Source organism: Pelodiscus sinensis, chromosome 5 (genome assembly GCF_049634645.1).
Source record: "Pelodiscus sinensis isolate JC-2024 chromosome 5, ASM4963464v1, whole genome shotgun sequence".
Taxonomy (NCBI): Eukaryota; Metazoa; Chordata; order Testudines; family Trionychidae; genus Pelodiscus; species Pelodiscus sinensis.
This window is the reverse complement of record NC_134715.1, coordinates 57,239,146-57,262,652: the sequence shown is the minus strand read 5'-3', so window position 1 is coordinate 57,262,652 and position 23,507 is coordinate 57,239,146. Positions and strand designations below refer to the sequence as shown.

The window sequence follows — 23,507 nt, the reverse complement described above, 5'->3', positions numbered from 1 at the left end:
CAGAAATAAGCTGATCAGTACTGATGACAGATAGTGCTTTTACTATGGCAAAATTCAGTGTGCTGGCAGAAGTTAATTTGCCGTGTACTACATCAAAAGCCACCAGTGTAATTGTGGTGACCTTTCTAAGACCACAGAATACTTCAATTATGCATGAAAATATGAACAATCTGCTGACAAATTTCACCCCAGAGTTGTTACAGTCTTATCGGGAAAAAATAGCTAAAGTCTTCATTCCCACTTCTGATGATTCTTTATTAGACTGGAGACTAGAAATGACACATGTACACACAAAATTAAAAATATTTAGCTGACTGCTTGATCCCATGGCTTGCAGTGACATATCAAGCTCTTCCTATCATGTTAACAATTTAGTTCAGAATGTTATAAGTGCTTCCAAAAGCCCTGTGCTGCCACAGGGAACTTTGAAGTATGTGAAGTGTTCAGCTAGAAACCAGAACTTACCTAACAGGGTGTTGGATTCAGACTCTATCTAAACTCACAGTTTGTACTAGTTCACCAAGGTTCAGAAACCAGGGTAGATATTGATCACCTTTCCCATCAGGTGAAATAACCCTCCCTCAGATACTCCTCCCAATGGCCTCTTCCAGACACGACCTAGGAGCTCCCTCAATATTACCTTTGTCTCAGAGGGGTGTTAGTATGTAACTTTAAAAACAATGAGTAGTCTTGTGGCAGCTTAGGGTATGTCTAGACTACATGCCTCTGCCGACAGAGGCATGTAAAACTGGCTACCTGACATAGTCAATGAAGCGGGGATTTAAATATCCTTGGTTTCATTACAATTAAAATGGCCGCCACGCTGTGCCGGATCAGCTGATTGTCCGCACAGCGCAGCAGTCAAGACGCGGATCGGTCGACAAGGGAAGCCTCGTGAAACAAGGTTTACAGGAGCAGTCGACAAAGGCTTTCCCTGTCAACTGATCCGTGTCTTGACTGCCACACTGTTTCGACAATCAGCTGATCCGGCACAGCGCGGTGGCCATTTTTATTTTAATGAAGCCAGGGATATTTAAATCCCCGCTTCATTGACTATGTCAGGTAGCCTATTTTACATGCCTCTGTCAGCAGAGGCATGTAGTCTAGAAATACCCTTAGAGACTAACAAAAATAGATATATAGTATCATGAGCTTTCATGGGCAAAGCCCATTTCTTCAGATGAGCTGGAGTGGAAAGGTGTCATCTTTCTATCCCCTGAACCAGGACAGCATTGCCAGGATTAGATCCCAGTTTCTCACACTGTGGAGGAGTAAATTCATGAGGTGACAGGCATGTCTGATGACAATGCTTGTGACAAGTTTTAACTCTCCACTGCATCTGATAAGTGGGAATTAAAACCTTGTCACACACAACCAGACACCATCACAGATGCTGCCAGCATTACAGAGAAAGACAGGGACATGCCTGTACTCTTTCACAGTAGTTTCGGGGACATTTCATGGACCGCCAAAGGACAGTAAGTGTCCAATTATTCAGAGATGGATAAGCAGCAGCAAAAGAGAAGGCCTATGTCTGAAGATTGCAGAGGTCTCTTTAAAACTTGGTACATTAGGCTTTGAGCTGTTGGTAGCCTTTTTCTTTTCCAGGTGAACTTTGATCTACAAAAAGTCAAATCCTTTCATTTTGGGATTCCGGACAGTTTTGGATTCAGATTCCTTCCCTGAAAAAGTCACCATAAAATGCCATATCCTGTGAAGTGCTGAGCACTTTCTCTGAAAGCTTACCTCCACACCTCTGAAAGACATACTTATGACAACCTCATCCCAAGAGCATACAGTACAAGGTTGGAAGAAGAATTCTTCCATTGACATAGCTTCCACCCCTCAGGGAGGTGGATTAACGACAGAAACTAGAGAGATTCTCCAGTCACTCTAATGCTGATATGGCCCCACCAGCTTTCAGAATCAAGCCCCACAAAAAAATTGTACCTCTGTTGCATGTGACTGGGTACCCACCATGCAAGTTCATGTATTGCCTCCACAGCTGCAACACACTATCTTTCAGGGCATGTCTACACTACAGAGTTATTTTGAAATAACTCCTGTTATTTCAAAATAACAACATGAGCATCCACACAGCAAGCCTGATATTTTGAAATAAAATAAAATAATCATAATAATAATTCCCTCATTCCACAAGGAATAATGCCTTTTTCAGATAGGGCAAGTGTGGACACTCAGCTGCTGTTATTTCAAAATAATTACTACCCAGAATTATTCAAAGTAATTATTCCCTAGTTCTTCCTGGGGCTCTAAGTCAAGATAATGCATCCACATTAAAGAAGCCTGCCACGGACTAATTTCGAGGCTTCCCAGTAGTGTGGACATGCTATTTTGAAATAGTTATTTCCGGAGTTATTATTTTGAAATAGCTTATTTCAAAATAACTTGGTAGTATCAGAGAGTCATTTTTTATTAACGTAGGCACTCCAGTTAGGTTAAACAAGCTAAAGAATGAAGCGTGCAGGAGACGAGACACAATCATTTATTTGGTGCCATATAATTCTACCTTTCCATATTGGGTTCAATTCTGCAGTCTTCATTCATTGAAGTAGTGAATGGGACTGTTCGATGGAGTAAGTGCTCCACAGTGTAGGCCAAGCCAAGCTACGTAAGAGCTGTAGAATCAGGATCACACATATAGGCTAATAGGATAAAAATGTCAGCCCTCATTCTAACAGTTTGACAAGTTTAACACTCTCTGGTCAGAGAAAATAATTATGAGAAATCACAATCCCAGTGAAGTCAATGGGAGATTAGTCATGGATTTCAGTGAAGCCAGGTTTTCATCCATATTAATATTACATTTGTACTCTTCACTTTTCATGTTCGTGTTGATAAGTATGCTTTGCCACTGGATATATTCTGTGGAATGCTACAACAGCATTCCTATTATGATTTGTGTATGTATGGGCACTGGAGGCAATCGTGCCAAATAAACTGCTACCAAACATCTTTCTCATATTGATTCATTATTTATGCATGGGGTGTGATGCTTGTAAATGAGACACCAAGTAGAAAATGCCAGGGAAGCTCTCTCTAGGATCGTTTCTAATGGTGTTTAGTAACATATACACAAGCCTGAATGTTAAAATATATTTCTTTTGGAGTTTACATGAAACCACTTTAGGGTAAGATGAGGAGAAAAAATAAAAAACATAATAATTAACAGTGATCTAGGAGATTTATCAAGTGTGATTTTGTTTTAGAGGTCTATTTCTTTCTTTTATATTGGACTTTCATTTTTTATGCTGGCCACATTTTTAGTGCAAATACTTTCTGCTTCCAGAGTTTTCTTTCCAGTCATCTAACAAAACAGAATTACACATGGAGAGTGGGTTGGTTGAAGAGAGTTAGCTGTTTTAAATTTGCTATTCAGCAGACTTGTAAGTGCAGATGCAAAATCAAGGCACAGACTTGTCTTTTGACATTCGGGAAATGCTGCCAGTTCCAATACTGAAAGTTTCTTGTAAAGCATCAAGTACACGGCTCAAAATGCAAACTTGCAATTCCAGAAAACACTCCACTGAACATACAAGTTAAGCATCTGAATCTTGTCAACATAAAGAAGAAACAAACCTGTTAAAATATGACATTTCTGAGATGAGCTAATAATTACCCATACATTTTAGTAGTCTTCAGTTTAATTATAATACAATCTGAACCTCTAAACAGCAATAAGAGCTGGCTATATTCATTCTTCAAGATGCAGGGAGAGAGAAGAGCACAAATTTAAAACACAGGCTGAAGTTCTCTCATATGGGACTCTTTGGTCTGGCAAGACCACAGTTGCTGCCAAACCAGAGAGCTCCAGCGGTTAGGAGCGGAAAAGTCCAGCCAGGAGTGGCAAGGGCTGAATCTGGAGCCAGGACAGTGGCAGAGGAACTGGTGGCCAGGAGTAGAGCCAGGCTGGTGGCCAGGAACCCAGCTGGGGTAGGGAGCAGAGCTGGTGGCCAAGAGCCTGGATAGGGCCAGGAGCTGAGCTGGGCTGGTGGCTGGAAACCCGGCAGCAGGGCAGTTGGCAAGAAAGCAGAGGCAACAGCCAGGATGGGAGCTCAGTAGCTGGGAGGCTGACAGCCTCCCAGGACAGTCTGAAGGCCAGCAGCAGAGGAGCCAGCATTGCCCTCCCCTGGTCTGGCAAATTTCCTGGTTCAGGACCAATCAGATCCTGAGAGTGCCGGACTTCGGAGGTCCAACTTGTAGATACTTTTTATGTAGATACTGTTATGTTACTATTGTTATGGTTTGTCCACATTTTATACAGTTTAATCATCTAATATTGTTGTTTCATCAGTTGGCCATGCAATGAGCGTTTCACTGTCACTGTTTATAAGTGACTAGAAAGGTATACCAATGCCAGTACACTACAGGCGCAGAGGTAAAAGACCATACCAAACTCCCATGTCTGTGAGAACGGACAGATGAAAGTTTCTGGTGGAGAGTTCCAAGTTCACATGAGTTAAAACCTCCTAAAAACGGTTTCCAAATCTCTATGGACTTAAGATGATAGGGTTTCACTCAGTTATCTAGCTAGGACATTCTTGTAGGGGAAAGTGTTAAATGTGTTTCAATAGAAGAGTTTCTGTTTCCCAGGTGACTGCATGTACTAGAAATGACAATAAGAATGTTGGTTCTAAATTTAGGACAAAGATTTTAGGCAAATGCATAGTGCAGTGGAGCAATATGTGAAGGATCAGCAATGTTAGACATTTAGAATTTTAAAAACACAATTGCCATGAAATGTTGACTAGTCCTCTAAGGCAAAACAATGGAAAAATCACATCTAAAAGCTGACAAATCACAGCTTGAAACATTTCGATACAGATAGTATTGCTTTGTTATTGACCACAATAATTTAATCAATTTCCTAGGTAGAGACAGTACTAATAATGCTCCACATTCTGCTGTCTGCTTCCCCTATGTTTTCCATTTCTTCTGTTCTCCCTTAGCTGAAAGGCCAACCTTATTTACAGCTACTACAACTGTTTGTGATTCCAAGCAGCCAGAATCATCCTAATGCAAGTTAATTGTCTTATACCTCAGATTAATTTAGCTTAGCTAAATACCCTGTGAACTAGACTGTCACGACAAAGTACTATTTGGTGTCTCTCCAATGTTACTAGAGATTAGCACATTAAATGATCCTAAAGTGGGGTGGTTTTTTTGAACACCCACTCATGTTTATCAAAAGAAAAGTTAAGAGACTCCTTTATCCCGATAGGAATTAAAATCCGGGAACTCACTTCACCTCTGCCATTCCCTTGTCAAAGTTTGACAAGTTTCTCTTGTCAAAATCGTACTAGTTTTAACATATGATCAGCATTGGATAAGCTTTATTCTCCCTGTGAGACTATGGGCAGCAGTAATTCATCAGCAAAAGTCCTGTTATGTACAGAAATATTACAGCATATAAAACACAATTTATTGATAGACATTCCAATCAGTGGTTGAGCATATGAATAAAGCTTCTCCTTTTAGGCAAAACCTTATTTTTGTAGCCTGAAAGCACGGCTCAACATGGATGCTCACTCCTGTTGGCTTTCAAAGCTGATGTAAATGGTGTCTGAACCACTGCTTCCAATGCAGCCAGCTGAAAGGGGAAAGGATTCCTGGGTGTGGTGTTTCTCTCTCTCTCCCCCCAAAAGGAGGGTGTGACAGAAACATTTTGAATGATATTCCCCCAAAACAGAAAGAATCACCCCCATCAAAGCTATGGATGGTTGTGGGAAAAAAGAGTTCCACTGAGCTGCCAACCTAACCCAGCAAAATCCTGACCGCAGTTAAACACCTTGGGCATGTCTACACTACAGAGACTCTCCGAAGGTTGATCTCCTAGCATTCGATTTAGTGGAACTAGTATAGATTCCCCCCCTCCCCCAAATTGAACACTGAGGGCAGTCCCTGCCTGCGTCCGGTACTCCTCGATCTGCAAGGAGTAAGGGAAGCCAATGGCAGTGTAGACACCACAGCAGCTTGACTTAAGGTAAGCTGAATCCAGCTACTCAATTTTGCAAGCTGGATGGCATACCTTAAGTAGACCTGCCTGGTCTAGTGTAGACCAGGGCCTTGTCTGAATCAGAAAACAAGACAGCTAGTCACAGAAGCAGTATGGAGGAGGAAAGAATCCAGGACATAGGATTTTAGGCATGTTTCTTCTGTTAATTTTCTCTAAAGGAAAAATACGCTAAAATGGCTAAAATTAACTAACTGAAGCCTGTAAATGGAGGGGAAGGATAAACAGATGAGGGGAAAGTAAAATCCTGCATTCTATCTGAATTTATTACCTCTTTTCCTTCTTGGAAAAAAAGCTTTAAAGCAACATTCCCCTAAATACTGCCTGTAGCAATGTGACATGTATTGAACACTTTAAAGGAAACAATACATCACATCTGACACTAAATGTTTTTGCAAGAAAATGCCATGAATATGAAGTGAGATATTGAGATACTGTCTGTATCAGAGAGATTGATGCCTTTACCATTTTGCCTAAAATCAGTTTTATACCTTTAAACTAATTGAATAGCTTTCATATTATGCCTTTTTCCCCCACTATATGGCTGCTTCCAATATCAAAATAACAAAAGCTGTTGAAACTATTTAAGAATGTTCCTTTCAAAAACTAAGGTAAAATAATGAGACATGAAAAATTACAGTCATTATATCCTGTCATAATATTCCTCTGCTGATTAGAAATGGCTCCAAGAAAGTAATGCTTGGACTATAGAACTAATTATTCGTCATTTGTAGGAGACAGAAACATCATCTCTTTTAAAAAGAGGTCAAATGGAATTAAGAGTTTTGTAAAAACAATTCACCATTGCAGATGGCAAAACTGTAAGAACCTGGAGGTTTTTTTCCCCAGTCTTGTATAAAATAAACACAAGTCACATTTTTGCCTCAGAGCACTATAGCAAATTTTCCCCTAACTTTTTGAAATACGCTGTTCCCTGTAGGTCTGTCTTATTTTGCAGATTTGAACATGTGTGAAAAGACACAGTTGAGGTCACATCCTGCCCCGGACCCTCAGCTTGTGTAAATCAGTCTAGCTCCTTTAAAGCTCTATGAATGGAGCCACACTAATTTACACCTGTCAAAAATCTGGCCCATAGTTCCCTTCATTAATTGGAAGCGGATCATGCCTTTAAGCAGGTATTGCACCTCAGATTGCTTTCTGGGGCACCGAGAACTGTATTATCCTTTAGTATATACAAAATGGCGAGGTATTTAGCCTCCCTTCTTTGAACTAGAACAAAATAATCCTTCAAAATAACCACTGCATGGGATAGCTTTAACTATTTTGCTTTGTTCAGAGATAACATCTCCTGCTATATAGACTACTATGTCAGGGGAGTTCTAGCAGCTCTAACATCAAAGTGAAGGCTTGGAGGGATGAAGTGGCAGACTCATCCTCAGAGAGAGAGACCAGTTGGTAGTGACAGATGTACTTCCCAGTTTTCTCTTGTTTGTTACTATAAAACCTGGTGGTGGTGGCCACAGAACTTTGGGCAGTCAGTAATCCAGGATTTGAGTTAGTTTTCTAAATATAGCAATATTGGTATTTATGTTATCAAGTGCAAACAAGGGTAAATTTCTGACCTGTGCAATGTAAACTGATTTTAAAAATTGGAATCTTCATTTGTGAACATTTATCCCTTTCTTGACAAATAAATTTGAGGCAAATCATGCATTAGTGACTCACTAGTTGAGGTACACAATGCAACTCATGTACATGTCATTTTACAAGTTCAAATAGGGTTATTCATGTGCTATGTATTGAAACTATGGGATGGATTTTCTGCAAGGAAATCTCCAAAAGGGGTTCCTTGTGGAGACTGTGCCCATATCATCCTATCAAGGGATATGAGAGTTGTTTTTGGAGGTACTGGACCTGCCCTTCCTGGTGCTTCCTCTTTGCCTCCCCATTAGTGTTTACTTACTAGGAACTCCCTAGAGACCCTCAGATATTCAGGTGACAAAGGGGTAGAGGCAGGAATTCAGAGATACATTAATTTCAAACTTTGGCTGTTATTTCTTGGTAATTTGTGTAAGGCAGGAGGGAATATGCATCTCCTCAAGCCCCAGCTCAGCCAGTCCTTCCTCAGCAATCCCCAGTAGGGCTTGTCAGGATCCGGGGTAGGAGGGTGAGGAAAGGATCCATGCAGGCACCTCTGCCACCCTTCCCCGCAGGGAGCGGAAAATCCAGGCATGGAGGATCCTATGCACCAATACGTAGGGCCAGAGGAATATGAGCCTGCCCATTATATGAAATACAAACAAAATTAGTCATTTCTAAACACAAGATTTAAAATGTTAAGTGATTAAAGTGAGCAAGTTCAGAAAGTTCTGGTTTATATCATAAAGTTCTATGATGTTAGCTTTGAGGAGGTAAATCTAATTTTATTTTGAAAGATGCCTCCTGCAACTCATTATTTGTGTGTTTCCTGTACTCTTAAGTTGAAAGGGATGTTTTGTTGAAACAGGAAGATGTGCATAATAAATGAGGTTCCCAGAGCAATTAAATTATTATTGGATAATTTCATTAAGGGCACAAACAGGAACATTAACTCTGGCAATGAATAAGAATTGGCTATTTCCAATTCACTATCACAAACACAGACAAGGAAATTATATCAACAGTTAAATTGAATATAATCCACAGATAAACTTAAAATTAAGAGGCAAAGTTAATCATTCAGGGCCAGATTCTCAGATGGTATAAATCATCAGCATGGGCTGTACTGAAGTCAGTAGGATTTCACCAATTTATACCAGCTGGCCTCAGGATCTAAAAATATACAACTGTGTCAGTCACTTTTTGAAAATGGATTCCTCTATAATAGTAGAGTGAGGAGTCAAGCATTCCCTAACAACACTGTGCTAGGTGGTATGATCTAGCATCTGGAGGACTGAAGTGAGTCAAGCTCCCTGTTCTATGCCTCTCTCTGACACTGACTAGCTGTCTGACCGTGGGTGCCTTAGTGTTACCACCTGTGAAATGGGGATAATAAAACAAGCCTCTCTTTGTAAGTGGTTTGAGAGTACAACATGGGAAGTAGCAGAGATGTTATTGTTAGAGTAGTGGGTCGGTCACAGAGTGCAGTGCAGTAACAGAGCCTGAATATCTTTAACAGGTTTTCTCATTTCAGTAACTTTAGGAAGTGGAGGAACAAATCTCTGGTGTTAGGTTTTGTTTTAAATCTGTCCCTTTCCTCCTTCTTCTAGCATTTCCTCTTCTCCATTCTGGCAGCAAGTTTCTATTCTGTTTGTACCCACGCAGGCTATGTACAAGAGTGCTTTAGAGGAGACAGCCAGTATGCATGCATACAAAGCCCACTGGGATAGATGAGAGGAAAGAAGGCAGCCAGTTGGAGTCACATCTGGAAAAGTTAGATGTAGGAAGTCTAGCGTTTACAGGTAGCAGGGTTATAATCGTTATTATTCCTTGAAGTCCCTATGAATCACCCATATTTTAAGAAAAAAAATCACAACAATGTTTCAGCCCTCAGTGCTTTAGTCATTTAAGGACCCACTGCTACAAGATGCGAAGTGCCTACTGAATGTATCTAAGCACAATCAGGGCTTGACCTGATGTTCACTGTATTCAGTAGAAAGATTCCCACTGGTCTTGAATAGGCTTTAGATCAGGCTCACAAGTAGTAGATCTGTAGCATCTTAGAGACTAACAAAATATATATATATATATATATAGTATCATGAGCTTTCGTGGGCAAAACCTAGTTCCTCAGATGAGAATAAATGGGTTTTGCACACAAAAGCTCATGATACAATATATACAGGGCTTGCCAAGCAGCGGTGAGCCCTGCTCGCCAGCCGCGCGAAATCGCATGCTGAGCATGCACTGACTGTGCTACGCGACCACGCCAGGCTAAAATCTACTCGCCACAGGCAAGTAGATTGCCCTAATTGTCAAGCCCTGTGTGTATATATATATATATATATAGTTGGTTTCCAAGATGCTACAGGACTACACATTTTTAAAAGTTGTTTTTAAACCCCACAAATGTGACTCTAGCAAGTTCAGCACTACTCAGTAAGCTCTGAGGCCCAAATTCCTAATGCCTATTTGGTGCCGCAGTAAATACTTCTCAGGACCTGGGCTTCTGCACAATTCAGGCTCAAGTCCTTATGAGAGATGAGCTAGTTAGTACACGCTGCTGCTGTGCATCAGATTTCTTTGCATTGGAACTACAGTGCCCTAGTTAGGTAAAGATATATGTTCCTTAGGCATCTTTCAATCACAATAAATGACAACTACATAAAGTAAAGATTTATTACAAGCTAATAAAATAGCCAGAAAAGCACTCCTAACTCATTCTATTTTGAGCAAAATTATAATGAAAGTATTGATCATGGTCTGGCACTTTGGTAATCAAGGATCAAAGCACATCATCCAAACTACAGCCCCCATTTGTGCTATAGAGCATACTCCTTGCTTTTATTGAGGAGTTAGAATTGGATTGTAAGAAGAAAAATTATTAAAGGATTTCTTTCATTTTCTTTCAGGAGTGCAACTTGAGCTACAGAGTGCCACTGGTGTGCAGGTAAAGACTCTTACCATTTCCAGGACTGCTAATTAGAGATAATTATAATTTGATCAGTCTGCAGAGGCACCTTATCAGAACTTATTCCCTCTGTAAAACATGGAGATTTTACTTGTCTGAATTTTCATTTGGCATGGACTTCAAATGGTGTCCAATCAGATAAAATATCCAAGAGCAGAAAGAAGTTGCTGGAATTAATCCTTAAAACTGAACTCCAACTTTGATTTGAAATACAGGAGTTTCAAAGGTATACCGGAAGGGACAATTTCTGCCCTCATTTACAGAGATGTAAGCCTATTAATTCAAGTTTTCTTCTGACATCCATGAGTGAAATGCCACTGAGTTCAGAAGAGCCAAGCCCATTTATCCTAGTAGAAAATTTGGTTCTTAGATTTTAAAGGGTTTCTATGGTGTCCTGTAAGGGACAGTTGAGCTGGGCTCAAAAGAGTGAAAACAGAGATTTCTGTGCTGTAATTGCTCAACATACTTCAGTCACCAACAATAAGAAAACTAAAGGTTCATCTTTTTACCTTTCTGTGTATAAGGAGATTCAAGTGGGGTTTGTAAGCACTGGAAAGTATGCTAGCTGATAAGAGATAAAGCTGAACCCTTCAATATGGCTGTCTGGGGAAAGCATTTAACACATTGCTTTTTATTAAGTACAGGCAGTCCCTGACTTACGCAGATCCGCTGCTGGCTTCCCCCGAGGCTTTGCAAAGCCGTGGAGGGGCTGGGGCTGCGGGGCAGCCCAGGCGCCCTGGGCTGTCCCGCTGCCGGCTTCCCCCCAGGCTTTGCAAAGCCGCGGAGGGGCTGGGGCTGCAGGGCTTTGCTCCTCGTCTTCCTGGAGACCCCCCAGCAGACCAGGGAGACACGGAGCAAAGCTGGGGAGGATGCGGGCGGGACCACGGCGCATCTCCGCGGTCCTGCCGTCCGGATTTCCCTGGTCTGCTGGGGGGCGCAGCTAGTGCGCCCCCCAGCAGACCAGGCTTTTCTCGCCTGGGGTAGAGCAGCTGGGGCTGCTGGGTTGGTCCTGCAGCGCCGCTCCTCGGCGCTACTGGACCAACCGGGCAGCACCCCAGCTGCTCTTCCCCAGGTGTCCCCAAGTCAGCCGCTGCTTAAACTGATCAGCGGCTGACGACGGACACAAGGCATCTGGCCAGAGGGGGTCACCGGGGAACTGCGCGGTGAGTGGAGAACCTCCGCTGCTTTGTAAGGAGGCAGACGAAGCCCCGCACAGCTGCCGGTGACCGGCGAGCTGGGGAAACCCAGCCACCTGCTGCAAGCGGGGGGACGGAGGAGAGGGAGCGAAGCATCCGGCCAGAGGGGGCCGCCAGGGAACAGCACGGCACGTGGAGAACCGCTGCCACTTTGCAGGGAGGCAGGAGAAGCCTTGCACTGCTGCCAGCCACTGGCCGGCCCTAGGGGAAATGGTGTTATTGCGGGGATGGGTCGTGTTGTTCGAAAAATGTTCCCCAAAAAAATCGTGCTATTGCGAAAACGTGTTAAGCGGGCACGTTAAGCGAGGAATTACTGTATTACCTACTTTATGTTCCATAGTGGATTCTCTCTCAATCAGTACCCATATGGAAATAAGCAATACATCTTTACTGCACCTTTTTCTTCACTCCATTAACAGAAGACAATCTGTGATCAGGGATGGCAAAATATTCACTCTTTCAGTCTGAAGCAATACTCCTGCCCAATCCACAGAAGCCATCCTTACAAGGTAACGATAATAGTGATCCAGGAAGCACTCCTGATTTGGGGTTCTGTACAGTGAAACACTTGGTGGGTGGACGCTTGGTAGCCAATGGGAAAGTGACTGCAGAGGAAGTTGTATTGCAAAGATGGGGAGTAGTCCAGGGTCCTGGAGACAAGTGTGGAAGGCCTGAACTTTTTCAGTCACCCCTATGAACTAGTGAGTTTGTTTTGATTATCAAGCAAGTTTGTTTTCAGGATCTGAGAGTTGTTTTGACCTAACCATGTGTTTGAGATGGGGGGAGGTGCAGGGGAGAGGTGCAGAGATTTTGGTAGAAGTGGGGGGAAGCTTTACCATGATTCTATTCCAGAAGCTACTTAGACACCTGAAAACTCCTGAGCTACGTCTAGACTGGCATGATTTTCCGGAAATGCTTATAACGGAAAAGTTTTCCGTTAAAAGCATTTTCAGAAAAGCGCGTCTAGATTGGCAGGACGCTTTTCCGCAAAAGCACTTTTTGCGGAAAAGCGTCCCTGGCCAATCTAGATGCGCTTTACCGCAAAAAAAGCCCCGATCGCCATTTTCGCGATTGGGGCTTTTTTGCGGAAAACAAATCTGAGCTGTCTACACTGGCCCTTTTGTGTAAAAGTTTTTCAGAAAAAGACTTTTGCCCGAATGGGAGCAGCATAGTATTTCCGCAAAAGCACTGACAATCTTACATGAGATCGCCAGTGCTTTTGCAGAAATTCAAGCGGCCAGTGTAGACAGCTGGCAAGTTTTTCCGCAAAAGCAGATGATTTTGCGGAAAAACTTGCCAGTCTAGACACAGCCCTGGGTTTTTTGCAGGTGATATATTAGAAATTAACTGACAGGAACAGTGTATCTAATTCTTATATAAAGAAAAAACATATCAAAGCCATACTTCAAGTTTATTTATAAATTTAGAACAATCAACAGCAAGATATTTCCAATCCCAAATCTTAAAGCTCCAATATTGACTCGACAATACAAGTTTGATAACTTGTACACTATATTTAGTAAAGATAAATAAAATCTGCTTAGCTTTACAATTGTTATTTTTTAAATCTCTTATGGTCCAAATTGTGAAGAGGAGAATGAGAGTTATCTTCTAGGAATGTTTAAAAGTAAATTACTGAAAAATGAACAACACTACAGATGAGTTAAAGCAATGGATAACACCGTGGTCTCAGCTGGGTTAGGAAAAAATCAGCAAAAATACAATTGCCAGATTTCTACTGAATCAACAGTCCACAGTCATTTAAACAAAATCATAGCCCAAAAGTAGCCCAAATCTATTTATTTAAACAATTTCTTTATTCCCACATTGGTCTATACCTTTAAAAAGAACCACTATCAAGAGCATAATTAAATAATGGAAGTTAGCAGCATAGATCTATAGCAAACAAATTTTGTAAGTAAAACCTTGGGTTGCATTTATTTATGTGCATTGAATGGTTTATGCAAATAGAAAAGTCCTAGATTAAAAAGTACAATTGCCACCCTACTGAGGAGCTACATTTGTGTGTGTAGCAGGCTATATGGACCCTACCTGGTAACCTGACCCAAAGCCCATTGTAGTCAAAGGAAGAACTTTCACAGGCAAGTGGGACTAAATGGAAGAATAGGTAGCCACCCTGGGGTGTTGCCATTCCCCCAAAGATTGGAGATCTGGAAAAAATGGGAAAGTTGTAAGTGTAATTTAAGCAATGGTTGTGGTGTGATGCCTCATGTTTGTTTCTTGACTGCAGGGAAAGATCCCAGGTGATCATTTTTTTAGCTCTGCCGCTTTTGTAGTGAAGCACTGAAACATTCTAAGTTGGGCTAACCATGTGCATGGGGCAGCAGCTCCCCCCACCCCTTTCCTGAGCAGCCCTGTGTCTACTAGGGTCAGGAACGGCTTGGTTCCTTCCAGCCTTTGTAACACAGCAACCTATAAGGCTGAGGCCAGATCATGATGAAATCTGCAATAATCATCCTCTGAGCTTCCTTTCCCACCCACCACCCCCTGAGCCTGCTTGTCCCAATGATTTTGACAAAAAGTGCTGCAGAAGCTCCCAGTCCTGCTATTGGATCTGCCAGATACACTTCTGCATTCCTGTTGGTAGAGCAAAGAGTGAATTGCCTTTTCAATCAGTGTGACTGAGCCACCCAGGGGGATAGCCTGGACAGGAACAGCAGCATAGATAGGCTTTTTGGCTGGCTGGTAAAGGGAGAAGAGTAAGCCAAGGGAGTGCTCACCTTTTGTGTTTTGCATTTGCTGCTGCAGTTCTGTTCTTGCCAAGTTGGAACTAGTATCTCAGGAGCTCTGATTCTAACCCAGCTGCTCCTGATTTCAGCCAGGAGCCAAGCAGCAGTTTGCATTGATTGGGTCTGTTGTTGTGCTTGATGAGCCTGCATTCCTTTCACTCCTGTGAGCATGAAGGAGAGGGGGAGAGGAGTAAACAAAGGAAGCAGCCTGCATTGTTCTCTCTGCTGGCTAGAAGGGAGTCAAGAGATAGTGTCCTAATATAGTAAGAAACTTAGGGGGGATTGCAGCCCCTGTCCTTGCTAAATGGTGCCCTAAGAGGTGAGGCACAAAGCTCATCTCTCCTTCCTCCTGGAATGACTAAGAAGAAACTTTAGTTGTTGGAATTCTGTTTTTTCTGCTTCCTAAATAGGTTTTCCTGGCATACAGGAGGATCAGTCTCAGTGGAATGAATATAGTCTTTTGTGTGCTTAATCCTGTACCATTTACTCCAGCATAACATCCCATTGAGTTCTAGACTGAGCCCCATATAAATATCCCTACTTTTTTTTAATTTAGGACTTCCAGCTATTGATGACTACAGTACCTGAGTATATATTTATTTTTCCAGCCACTGACTATGCATCCCTAAAATGGAAAGTATTTTTCCAGCCAACAGTTAGACACCAAATAAAAACAGCAAAGAAATCCATTCCCCTCCCTCCCTCAGTTACTGTAGCATGAAATGTCAACCTCTACATTTTCAGGGACATGCCTTAGGATTGTCCACACAGCCACCACAAACTTTGGCTGGAGTCATGTAGCCAAACTTCACCCAGTGCTCTGAAAATGTATAGGGAAAAATATATTTTTATGTTAATTTGACAGCTGTGCAACAGTAAAAACATGAAAGGTTTAACTTATGAAGCTGCTTTGTTTTCAATTCTTTTGCTGTCAAGACTAGAGAGGGCTCAGATATGTTAAAATCAGGGATGTAATTAGATGGCAGTTAGTGTTTGTTAATTACAGGTAGATGAATATTCCTCATTAAATAGTGACAGTCCCATAATATAATTTATCCTTTGAAAAGTAACACCAGAAAGTAATGAGATAATGTGTGAACTCACTCTCTATAATTGGGTATATCCCTAAAGGTTTTATGGCTGCATCTGAGTTAAAGGGTTTCTCATGAGAAGTTTAAATATTCTATCCTAGTAGCTGTGTTCCAGAATGAAACCAGACCTGACCCATTCACTTACAAATTGCTTTATAACACCCCTAGAAGTAACTTGGTTTAAAATGCAGGCTTTGCTAAAGTTGCAATCTTCTCTTTGATTACATTTCCTCGAATACAATTCCAACAGAGTAGTCTCTTATTACTAGGATTGTTCTATCAACTATTTATGAGCCAATGCCTTTGAAAGTCAATGGCAGCATTTTATCAGTGATTTCAGTATATGCTGGACCACCGGATGCTTAGCATTTAAAAAAAAATACAAGCTCATTTATCAAGATGGATCCTTCTCTCAGATCAGTTTAGAAGAGGGTCAAGAAAAACAGGGTGATGCAGAAGCAGGAGTTACAATTTGGCTTTTTCCCATTACCCTTTCATCTTAATCTAATAGTTTCCATATTTTGTTTTTGTAGACCACCTAAAAAGAGTCAAGTCTTCTGGAGAGACACAAGAGACAAGGTGCAGTTGTAACTGGGAACACTCTGCTTATGAGTAAAAGTTAGAAATGTCCAGAAATTTCTTTTGATGAACATCTCTAATTGTTTAGGGAAATAGAGACATGTCTCATAGTAAGCACAATGACTGGGGAGGTTAAGTGCTTTGGAACAAACAGATACATAAAAGCAAAATGGGGCATTTTCCTGGTTTTCTTTCTCTCCAAAAAATGTTTACCAAGGCTGAACAGTTCATTGGCATACCAAATGATGAAATATAATGAGGAAAAACTTCTTTGATGATCCCTCACACATCTACTAGCTTTCCAAGTTGTTTCTCCATATTAAGCCATGAAGGGACCAGCCAAATTCTGAAGTGGTGTATTCACAGAATGTTTCAAATGGAAAGAAAATTAAGTTCTTTCATTTTTGTATTGAATTTTGATAAACAGAATGAAACTCTTTCTGCAGCACTTTCATTTATTCTTGCAAATCAACAGCCCACTGGAATTTAAAGCAAAGCATGAAGACAGGCAAAATTATTATGCATCTTTCACTGAAACAGCTGCTGCCAAAACAGGTTGCAGTTCTATGAATCATTTTATGTATAGCGCTAATAGCATTAACAGATACACATGTCATTGTTCATTATCTATATTCCAGGGTGGTTTTTTTCAGTGTCATTAAACATACGTAGGGGTATGTCAACACTGCACAGTTATTTCAAAATAAACTATTCCGGAATAGTTATTCCAAAATAGCTTATTTTGAAATAGCACATCCCACGCTGCAGGGAAGTCTCAAAATTAGTCCAAGGCAGGCTTCCCTAATGTGGACGTGCTATCTCGATTTAGAGCCCCAGGAGGCACTGAGGAGGAATAACTCAGAATGGCCCTGGTGAGGGGCTTTTTTCAAAATAGCAATAATGGAGCGTGTACACACTCCTTATTTCAAAATAGCTATTTCAGAATAGGCATTATTCCTCGCAGAATGAGGTTTATAGATTTCAGAATAAGCCTTCCATTGTTTCAAAACTATTTTGAAACAATGGAATGGCTTTAGACACTCACATTGTTATTTTGAAATAACAGTGCAGTGTAGACATACCCTAAAATGGAAATATTTTTTCAGACACAAGGATAGACACTGAAGTGATTAAGTAGCCTGAACCAACCAATATGTATCCATGTTTATAAGATCTGTGAGTCAAGTATCTAGTCACAGTTCAAAATATGTACATTACTCTGGTGGTAACTGAAATCAGACTCTGTCCCAATACATTAATATATAGTAGCTCATTATTTTCAGCATAAATAATGCTTATATCTTTCATGTAGCTTTACAAGTTTTAAATAAATGAGAGTATTTTCTGTAAGTCTTGATATTTTTGAAGGTAGTATCAATTAAAGCATTATCTGGATTCCTCACTGCAATCACATATACAACGTGCTATATAGCAGGGGAATGATAAGGAAAAGTGACAGCTGATGAATAGTTCACAAGTAATAAAATATTCTTGTCTGTGTGTAACTAGAAGGTCTTCAAACAGTTCCATGCCTGCTTTTATTTCTTTAGGTATTTAAAAGGACTTTATTGTAACTAATATGAGATGGGTGACATGAAGAGAAATTATGTTTCCTAGAAGTTTTAAAAGATGGAGCCTAGCTATTTAAAAAGATGAGCACCTGAACCGAATGGAATGAAGAGGACCAAAGAGAGATCAAAGAGCTGGTGCTCTTTCATCTCATTGGTACATGCATTTTAGATTTCTTCAATGATCAGTGCTTTGCCCTCTGACTCATAGTCATAAACAAGCAAATGCAAAGTTAAGATACAAAAAGCACTTTATCATTAGCAAATAAAATATTGAACAAGTCCCAAAGGTGAAAGTAAGCTACTCAGGTGACAAAGAGCCAGCCAGTTAGGGCATTCTGCTGCAGGAGGACCCAAGCAGCAAGTAGGATAGTTAAAGGACCACGCTGGGAGTTCACTCCTCCACCAATCCAGGACTGCCCCAACCATGAGGCAGCCCCCAGGGTACCATTTGGGGAGAGGAGAGGTGCTCAAGCACCCCTCCCCCTGAGATTCATATGGGGATACTGTTTGCAAAACACACAGCATGGGTGCATCTAGACTGGCAAGATTTTGTGCAAAAGCGGCTGATTTTGCACAAAAACTTGCCAGCTGTCTACACTGGCCGCTTGAATTTGCACAAGAGCATTGACTTTGTAATGTACAAAATCAGGGCTTCTTGCGCAAATACTTTCATGCTCCCGCTCAGGAATAAGCCCTCTTGCGCAAGAATACTTGCGCAAGAGGGCCAGTGTAGACAGGCACCTTGATTTTTTGCGCAAGAAGGCCCGGTGGCTAAAATGGCCATCGGAGCTTTCTTGCGCAAAAACGCGTCTAGATTGGCACGGATGCTTTTGCACAAAAGCACTTTTTGCGCAAAAGCATCCTTGCCAATCTAGATGCTCTTTTGCAGAAATACTTGTAACGGAAAAACTTTTCCGTTAAAAGTATTTCCGCAAAATCATGCCAGTCTTGACGCAGCCCAGATGTATGTTTCTCTCTCTGCTGGCTGGGGAGGGGGCAGAGCTGTGAGTGTCCCATGCTGTGAGCTTCCCTCTCACTCCCTGAGAGTGAGGAAAGGGAACAGAAAGCAGCATCCTAGCGAGAATATTGGGGGAAGGCTTGAGCCCCCCACACTCTCCCTAAATAGCTCCCTTGCCTCCACATTCCCAGCTCCTACCCTGACTCTTGCACCCTCCCCCCACATCCTCACCCTAATCCCACCCACCACAACTCCCTGCCCTGAATACCTCCCACAATGTGTGTGTATGTATGTGAGAGAGAGAAGAGTACCCGTAAGAAATTTAAGTTACTTTCACTTTTGACAAGTTCTGTAAATTTCAAAGCTCCATTGAGTTTAATGTGAAGGGAACAAATCAAAGATCTGAGGTGAGGCTGGTGTTTCTTCTGTGTATAAAGTATTTCTTTTTTAGGATGAGCTGCTTTCTTTTTCTGTTGATTTCACCAAACAAATGTTGGACATTGTTGCATGAAGCCTCTTCTTGTTTTGTCTTCCAAAAGTGAGTTACAACTCACACCTTAAAATTCTAGGCTTGCCCTGGTTGTTTTTGAACAGTAATTATACAAAAATAAGAAAATGTCAAGGAGGATTCAGGGACTATTACCTGTTAAATAATGAATGTGCTGTAATGAAATCCAGTAACAATTGCCAAGTAACAATGAAATTTAATAGCAAATGCACATCTCTCCCCCTCCTCCTCCCAGCCCTTATTTTGAATGCACAGCCAAGATGCAGTATTACAAGGAACAGGCCTGAAATGAAAGAATAAGAATTTACATCAAATTAAGTGTGTTGCAATTTTATTGCCACTGAGGCAGAAAACATTGTACTCAGCATTTGTTCACTTATGTGGTAGGACACAGAATATCAAGTCTGTGGGGACTGGCAGACGGAACTGTGGTGAAGAAATACGAGGTGAAATTCAGGCTCCATTAAAGTCATTGGAAATTTTACCACTGACAATGTAGCCAGGATTTCACCCCAGAGCAGAGATGGGGGCTTGTCCCCCAAAAGAAAAGGTTTGCCAATAATGATCATCTAGGAGAGAGAGGGAAACCCTGGAGACGAAGGTCCAACAAACACTCAAATATGTGCCAACTTTAAAGACTTAGTATAGCCCTCAGAATTTGAAAAATATTGTATTGAGAACTTTCCAATAGGAAAAAGTCTATATTTTTCATGAAGTCCATCTTTGAGTTTCTCTGTGAATACCTTATTTTGAATTAAATTATAGTTCACAGCACTGTAGAACGAGATACAGGAAATATAGTTTCTTTGCACAAATTCAAATAGCTTTATTTGCTAGAGTATGCCCTTTAGCATCCTGTTCTAAAAAATAAGAATGTTAATTTGCAAAAATAGACACATGCATACAAATTCTAGTGTAGATCACTTCTCTCCTACTCAGTACTTAGCTGCAACACAACCTATACAATACAGCCTCATTCAGCAATAACATCTGTAATGGTATAAATGTCATTAGTTTCTAGCTACTGTCATGGTTCTGACATTGCATATCTATTAGCTTGTGCTTGTTTTCTGTATCTTAAGATAAATTGTGTGCAAAATAGAAAAAAAACCCTCTGTTCTGCACATATATTCTTCTTTTCTTCCCAGAGCACAGGCACAGGGAGCAGTACAGCATCACCATTTATTCCTGTTCAGGGTTTGTTCCTCCATTAAGCTAAGCCTGGTCACAGCTGTGTGTGCATTATACTGTTTAGTCAGTGGTAGCCTTCTGCACCATTGTGATTATTTTCATTTGGAGCCAGTCCTGCCCTGGACTCACATCCTATTCTCCCTCTAACTTCATTTGTCTTAGAAATTATTCCATTATACAACACTAGCCATCTTTTCAAGAACTCTTCTCAATGGCCTCCAGCCATCTGCTGTCTCATTCAGTGCACCTGCTTCAAGACCATAAAGTAATATCATTGGGATGCTGGTCTTATAAATTATCACCTTGGTATCAACCAATGTTTTTGAGTCCATATTGCCATGAGCTGCTGTGCAGCTACGGTAGCTAAGGAACATCTTTTAATCTCATCCTGGAAATAACCCACAGCACTGATCAAGTTTCCTAGGTATACACAAGATTCTGTTTGTTGTACAAGTTCATGAGTTCTGTATTTAAAACCATTACTGTCCTCTCTTATCTATTAATTTATTAAACCACTTCATCTTGGCATTTACTGAAAGTCCAAGTAGACTACACCAACTTTCCAAAGTAGTGAAAAGTATAATAATTGATTCAAATGGGTCTGCCAGTTAGATGAAGCTGATCTGCATAAACTAAGGAAGTCAACTCTAGATCATCTAATGCCATGCCCTCCAACTCTATGTTAAATATCCAACTTAAGAACATAATGAAAAGAAAGTGATTTTATGGCTCCTTTGACTAATGGCAATTTTATCTATTTCCATATGATTGTGCTACTTTCCATAGTGCTTCCCTCCAAATTGAATGTCTCTGTGAAATTGATGAAAGCAGCAAAGGTCTCTAATCCCAGTTCTCATTCCCCCATCATAATCGACGGAGAGACCATGACTATTTGGTCAATACAACTTCAGCTATGTCTGAAGTCACACTGTTCCTTGACTACTACTTTCTCTGCAACTCGTCCTCACTTGTCGACAATTACTTTCTTCATGATTTTTCCTGGCACTTACTATAATTTATACCTTTTTAAATTTATTCAAATGTACGGAATCTTCTTCCTTGAAGACTCACTTAAGATCACAGTTGCACCAATAATCTGTTACTTTCTCTTGCTCCCATACCGTCTTGTACATTTTCTCTAATGCTTTGATAGACCTTAAACTGCTGATAACTCAGCTTTTATATGGGCTGTTCCTGCAGTTTTCCTCTCTTTTTTTAGCTGCTTTACTGTGTCTATTCTTTCAACAATGGTTCAGTGCTGATATCCATTGTGCCAGATAAGCTATCATGTTCATCATGCTTGTCTAAAGTGCTTTAATCTAGATCAGGCCGGGGCAAAATATTGCCCATGGGCTGGATTTGGCCCACCAAGCCACTGGATCCAGCCCGCAAACTATGGGGAGCCCTAAGCAGGCACGCCCCCCACATGTCTTGCCCCACATGCACACTGCTCAGAAACACGGCTGTGACATAGTTTCACTTTAAAAACTGAGCCCACAGGGGAGGGGGAAGTTTTAGGAGCCGCTCCTGCCCCACAGCACAATCCCATTGGCCAGCTTCTGGCCAGAAACTGGCCAGTGGGGGCTGCCTGTTTCAATAACAGGCAGACACGAAGCACAAGGGGCTCATACTTATTCACAGAGCACATGGCTGCAGCCTGTGTGGGGTTGGGGATCAGGGCAGGCAGGGAGACTGATTCAGGGATGAGCTGCTGGCTGGTAAGTCTCCTGGCCAAAGGCTGCCTCTGGCACCCAATTCATCCCTTCCCCAAGCCTCTGCCCCCCACTCCTGCTGCTCTACTCTACATACCCAAATCGTCTGCACCCTTACTCCTCTCAGATCCAGCACCCCAATCCCCTCCCCCAGATCACAGTCCCCTCCTACCATAGCTCACAACCCAAACTCCTGCACCACCTCCTGTATCCCAATTCCCTGCCCTAGGTCACAGTCCAAGCCCCTGCGCTCCAGTCTAGTACCCCAGGTCACAACTGCCTCCTTCACTCAAACTCCTTCCCTTACCCCAAACTCCCTTCTGCACCTAATCTCCATCCCAGACCCTGCACCTCCTCCATTCATATTTTGGAAAAGTGCAGCCTCAACCACTTTTCAAATTCTTGGAGTGGCCCCACATCAAAAATTATTGCTCACCACAATCTAGATAAACTGCAAGATTCAGCTCTTTGTCAAAACTCTCTTCAGAATTTGTCATCAGTTCACTGGTAGCCTTTTTAAAAACCATTATCCCTGGCCTGATTATGTTTCAATTAGCCTTTTTGTATATTGGTTATATATTGTTATTGTCACACCTCCTCTAATTGCTGAGCCTTTTTACATAAGGCTTGTCCAGTCTTTATAATTTCTTCATTGACTTACATAATGGCTGTGTCTAGACTGCATCCCTTTTTCGTAAAAGGGATGCAAATTAGAGATATCGCAATTGCAAATGAAGCGGGGATTTAAATCCCCCCCCCCCCCGCTTCATTAGCATAAAAATGGCTGCCGCTTTTTTCCGTCTCGGAGCTTTGCCGGAAAAAAGCACCAGTCTAGACGCGGATCTTTCGGAAAATAAAGCTTTTTCCGAAAGATCCCTTATCCCTTAAAATGGATAAGGGATTTTCAATTGCGATGTGTCTAATTTGCATCCATTTTACGAAAAAGGGATGCAGTCTAGACACAGCCAATGATTTTACTACTTCTACTTTCCCAGCAGTCTTGGTTTATTTATACCTCTTCTGTAGGAACCTTGTTTCAATGCTCGTTCAGCTTTTCTTTTTTTTTTAATTTACCCCCTCCAAAAAGTTCCTCCACTGTGTTTTGTATTCCTTCCATAAATATTTTCTAGCTGATCTGTAATATGGTGTCACAAATCAATGGACTGAAATGTTCTCCAGGGATCACTTTGTATTCCTACCTTTAATTTATCATGATCAAATTTGTCTCCAGTTGCACTTTAATCTTAATCTTTTGCATTTGTAGATCATAATCACTATCATGTGGCCCCTCTATAGACTAACATTTAATAGTGACCATCTTCTATGCTTTTTACTGATACTGAGTCT

At 41.4% G+C, this 23,507-nt stretch overlaps 1 long non-coding RNA gene across 2 annotated transcripts in view; it reads right to left on the bottom strand.

Moving 5' to 3' along the window:
• LOC112545227 (uncharacterized) overlaps positions 1-23,507 on the bottom strand; it is a 115,473-nt gene that overhangs the window by 32,659 nt on the left and 59,307 nt on the right. Inside the window, exon 4 of one of the 2 annotated variants that reach the window (XR_012904177.1) lies at positions 14,542-14,711. The exons of the other annotated variant lie outside the window; for it this stretch is intronic. This is a non-coding gene — a long non-coding RNA (uncharacterized LOC112545227). The remainder of the gene's footprint in view (positions 1-14,541; positions 14,712-23,507) is intronic. 2 annotated transcript variants of the gene reach the window in all.